Source organism: Staurois parvus, unplaced genomic scaffold (assembly GCF_062004578.1).
Source record: "Staurois parvus isolate SC_StPar_1 unplaced genomic scaffold, SC_StPar_1.0 ptg000454l, whole genome shotgun sequence".
Taxonomy (NCBI): Eukaryota; Metazoa; Chordata; class Amphibia; order Anura; family Ranidae; genus Staurois; species Staurois parvus.
In genome coordinates, this window is record NW_028318250.1 from 682408 (window position 1) to 687981 (window position 5574).

The following is a 5574-nucleotide window of genomic DNA, read 5'->3' on the forward strand; positions in this document are numbered from 1 at the left end:
CTGACAAACTGTCTCCGGCCACTAGACCCAAAAAGAACAATCTTACTTTCATCTTTGCCATTTTGGCTATTCTTCTATCCATTCGAATGGTAGTTTTTCGCTTTCTTCCACGTCTTCAGGTTTTGGTTGCCATTTTAAAGCATTTGTGATCATTTTAGCTGAGCAGCCTATCATTTTCTGCACTTCTTTATATGTTTTCCCCTCTCCAATCAAGTTTTTAATCAAGGTACGCAGTTCTTCTGAACAATGTCTGGAACGACCCATTTTCCTCAGAATTTCAGAGAGAAATGCACTGTAACCAGCATGTACAACATTTGCTGCCTTCCTTCCTTAAATAAGGGCAATAATTGCCACCTGTTTTTCAAAGAATGAATGACCTCACTAATAGAACTCCACACTGCTATTATTTTGAACATGCCCCTTTCAATTAGTGATTCAATTACACAGAATCAGCAGCATGCATGTCATGACTGTTGGGTCTGTTGGATTTCTATTACTCTACTACACCTGCTAGGAAATTATTTGCCATGTAGAAATATCATTTCTACCAAAAACAGTGATTGATCAGGTTAGTGATGTCTGACTGCTATTATTTTGAACACAACTGTATTTTTTATAGCTGAAAGTAAAAAATATTGTTTTTCTTCAAAATATTTGGTTTTCTTTGTTTATAGCATGAAAAATAAAAAGCGCACAGGTGATCAAATACCACCAAAGGAAAGCTGTATTTGTGTGAAGAAAAGGACGTAAAATTTTGTTTGGGTACAGCATTGCATGACCACGCAATTATCAGTTGAAATAGTGCAGCGCTATATAGCAAGAAGAGGCCTGGTCATTAAAGGGGGTAAATCCTCTGGAGGGCAAGTGGTTAAAGCCAGAAGGTTGGAATGTTAAATGAAAATAGTTTTGAGGCATGTCTGTGATTAGTTTTTTTTCTACACAATTAAACAATTGAATGAACATTTTTCAAAAGTGATTCCATACTTTTTGCCAGGGGCTGTATAATAGACAGGTTTCTCTCAGGGTTCTCCCATTTCAGGGTGATAGCTTCCAAAAGGGAGTTGTATACAGGAAAAACCCTGGATTTTTTTCTTATGCATCCATTGATACGTGAAATCATATTTAGACAGTTCTACCTTCTCCCCTTCTATTTCTAAAGTATCATAAATAGCATTTAAGGATGAGTCAGTTATTGCTGTTGATCTGTTAAACAGGCTGTCATGGCAAGAGGTTTACTCCATGATCACCCCAATTTGCTGCACATTTCTTCTTGAGAGCCTGTGCTGGGACCTTGTCATGGGCTTTGGCCTGCAACCGAAACATACATAAAACAGTTGAGGCTTAATCTTCCCAAACCCCCTTAAACATCTGTAGTGCCCAGGAGGAAGAAGATGCCCCCTGATCCTGAGAACTCCAAATGAGCCCCAAAAGGTAAGGTAACCCACACAGGATTTGAGGGAGAAGCCCCATGGGATTACCTGTGAGGAACTGGTGCCTGAGGAGTCTGAGTTCTCTGCCTGAGAAGGTGCAGCAGGGGGATCCATCATATTCTTGTAGGTAACTGCCACAGCACAGAGAGAAATCCACCTGCTTGTGTCTGAACAGGAGACTGGAACTAGCATCTCCAGTGCCCACTGAGGCCATTATCCCAGCTGGAAATTATGTCTTTGCAACATCCGGTTTAACCAGCGTGGAGCACAAGAACTCCGCCCAGCCCAAAGACGGGAAGCAGACGTCTTCTCTTCCTGCAAAAACCAGAAAGCCCAGTAAACTGCCATCATCGGGCCACCAGCAATGGAAGCACCACGATAGTGGTCCTGGCCCAAACCAGACACTGAAAACGGGACCCACAACCCCCACCTACCAGCAAGAGGAGCTATTGTGCTGGGCCAAGGAGAAAGTACCAAAAATACACTCGCCCCGAATCCCTTGAGCACACAGCCCCTGAGCGTTAGAGCTCCTAAAATGGTTCCAGGAAACACTAAGAACTGCGTTTCCTATTCCGGCAGGAAGAACTCCATGTCTCATGGATTGTCCTGGAAGGTGACTTGAGAAAACTTGTATGCTCAAGGTCATCCAGTGGTTAATTTTGGATAGAGTGTGTTGGAATGACTGCTGGGTGGGGGGCTAACTTGTACTTCTCATTTAGCAGTATTGTGTATGGCAAAACCTTTAAGGCTACCTGTTTGGCAGCTACTAACATTTTTCAATAGACTAATCTACCAATTTTTAAGTTTTCTTTTATATAACAAAATTTTCTTGGAAAGGTTATGTTACCCACTATGCTTAAGAGGTTCCCGCCCAGCCTATAGCCAAATGGCGGCCTGCAAAACCCCTCGTCTCTCCGGGCAGACGCCATGTGGCATCCTTTCGGGCATGCACAGTTTGCATGCCCGCAGAGCCGCGATCTGTCACCGGCCGTGTACCTCGGACACGGCCGATGACAGATCTAAGTACCGGCCCCGTTGCCGGTACCATGTGACCTATCACAGCAGGTCACATGACAGTTGTATACAATGGATGGCTTCATTCATGCCATCCATTGTACAGTATACTAGTGTGTCTAGCTGTGAATGGTCACAGCGATCACATGCACAAGCTGGGCCAATCACAGCCCAGCTGTATCATGTGATTAGCTGTGGCCAAATCACAGCTAAGTCATTCAGGTAAATATGCTTACTTATAGCAAAGTAATTTTTTGCTATAAGCAAATTGTGGAAGTAAAAAAAAAATACTGATCACTTCCCTAAAGTAGTACAATGTTACTATGGTAACATTGTACTACTTTGGTCATAGTGAAATATGGAAAAAAATAAATAAAAATTTAATAAAAAATGTTTTTTAAATTATAATTTTTTTTTTCATACTGTCACCAGTCAGTGTCCCTGATCACTGCCATGCCAGTTATATGATGATGCTGTACTGCACTGGTGACAGTATGTAAAAAAAAAAAAAGTGAAAAATGACAAAACATTCAACTTCAAAAAAACTTGCCATGCCTCTTATGAAATACGTTGGACTGTCTACTTTGCAAAAAGGGGTCATTTGGGGGATATCTGTACTGTTCTGACATTCTTGGACCTCAAGAAATTAGATTGGCAGTTGGTACTTCAGGATTGATCAATATTCAGGTATATCCCATAGTTTGTAAACTCTATAAACTTTCCTACAAACTAAAATATACATCCTAATATGGGTTATTTTCACCAAAGACATGTAGCAGAATACATCTTGGCCTAAATGTATGGAGAACAATTATTTATTTGCAAACTTTTATAACAGAAACAAAGAAAAACGGGTTTTTTTTTTCAAAATTTTCAGACTTTTTTTGTTAATTTAGCAAAAAATAAAAACCCCAGCGGTGATTATATACCAACAAAAGAAAGCTCTAGTGTGAAGAAAATGATAACATTTTAGTTTGGGTACAATGTTGTATGACCGCGCAATTGTCATTCAAAGTGTGAGAGCACTGAAACCTGAAAAATGGCCTGGGCAGGAAGGGGGTAAAAGTGCCCAGTATGGAAATGGTTAATTGGTGAGGGGTGCGCCATGTCAGCCAAATATAAATGATCATTGCAAAATAGGACATTACCTTACCTGCATAATATCCAAGCTGAAGGAAATATACTGGAGCATGCAGGCAGTCATACTGGCCCTCTTACTTCAATATGGAGGCAGAGACCTAGAATCTTGTATATAAAGTACTTCTGACCTTACAAATAAATAATAATAGTAGATAAGTTTTGTTTTAGAGGGAGGTCAGCATGAACAGTGTTTCTGACAGGTTTACTTGAGGCCTCATGCACACAGGGAATTTGATTTTTCTTCTCTGAACACCTTTTACTACTGACATGAGAAAAAAAAAAAATCTAAAGCCACCAATTGCACACACATTTAAGCATGTCAAGCAATTGAGTGTTAACGTATTCAATTAGCCAGAATATTAATTTATTCTGGCCATTGGAATACATTAACATCCAATCACCTAGCTTTTTTAATTCTCAAAAGCTCCTCTCCCGGACAAGTTGGTGAAGGGTTCTTTTTCCAGCCTGTCAACGCTCCACTTCTAAAACACCTGTAAATATTCATGTGTGCATAGACACATAGGCTAACAGAGGCAAAAAAAAAAAAAAAAGCCAAAACACCTATAAATGCAGTGTGAATGAGACCTAAAGTTGGCCTGGTTTATAGAACATAGATTTTAATATATATATATATAAAAAAAAAAAAAAAACGGCTAGTCCTAAATTGCCCCTTTAGATCAACTGCATAGTATAAATTGGAAACCCTCATGGAACCTCTGTGCTTAGTATAAAAACAAATTAAAAAAAAACAAACAAAAAAAAAACCCGGTGTAACCACCTTTGTAGAAAGCTACAAACTCTTAAATGTATGAGTATGCAAACACTAAATTTCCTCAAAAGATTAACCAGATGCGCTGTTATAAAGTGCATATTCACATTTCACAGATTAACATTTTGCAAAAAAAAAAAAAAAAAAACCCCAATAAAACACATGTACAAAAAAAAAAAAAAAGTACTAAAGTGCATAAATAAATCATCAATGTACAAATCAAGTAAATTGGATATTGTAATGTCAGCCCGTCTCTTTCAAATTCAATCAGTGGAAGTTTTGTACTCATTGGATTACAAAGCTACCTATGAATGGGAGGAGAAGGCCCAGCAGGGTCAGCCCCATAATTAAATAGATGTGCTCACTCTTATAAAGTTTCTCAAACTTCACAGCTTAACCCCTGGTTTACATATATGCGGCTGTGCGGGCTGCATTTTGCATGGGCAAGAGAGCACATTCATTTGAATGAACTCCGTGCCCCGTGACACTCAGGGAAGAAGTCCCTGCACTTCTTTGGAAAACGCAGCCTGCACAGGAACCTCGGTTCCTAGTACGGTTGCGTTTTCCAGTGCGGGTGGTGTGCCATTAGAACTAACGACACCCGCCCGCGGGTCCACATTTTTCTATGCGGGTGGTGCGGCTGCATGGATTTCTGTGCGGATCCACCCGCACAGATTTGAACCTAGGGTAAAATTGTGCAACAAAAGTGCTCAAGTACATAAATTCATGTATTTTTGTAACTAACATGCTCAGTGTGTAAGTGGATCTACTCCTACCTCTAAATGCCACTTCAAAAAAACACCACCTATATAATGTGATTAGTGCAATAAATAATTTAAAAAGTCTAAAAAACGTTCATCTAGATATCCAAATTGATGCAGATCTCCCACTACTTCAGTGCACCTCCATGAGACCAGTGAGCATACAAGTTGGTTACCAAAAAGGTTGCAGCCACATATTAGAGTCCCATACACATTCTGTATTACTCCTCTGGCAACACCACTCTGCCTGGTTCCAAGATGATTAAACATGCACCACCAGATGCAGATTAAATGCCTCTAGCACCGCTTGCCACCCATATTTTTCACATCATACAAAATTTTAATATTATACAAAGATAACCCAAGTAACTACAAAATTTAGTTTTTAAAATGATTTCATTTATTAAAAAGTCAAAACCTGTCTGACCCTATGTGAAGCACTAATTGCACTCCCCCTTGC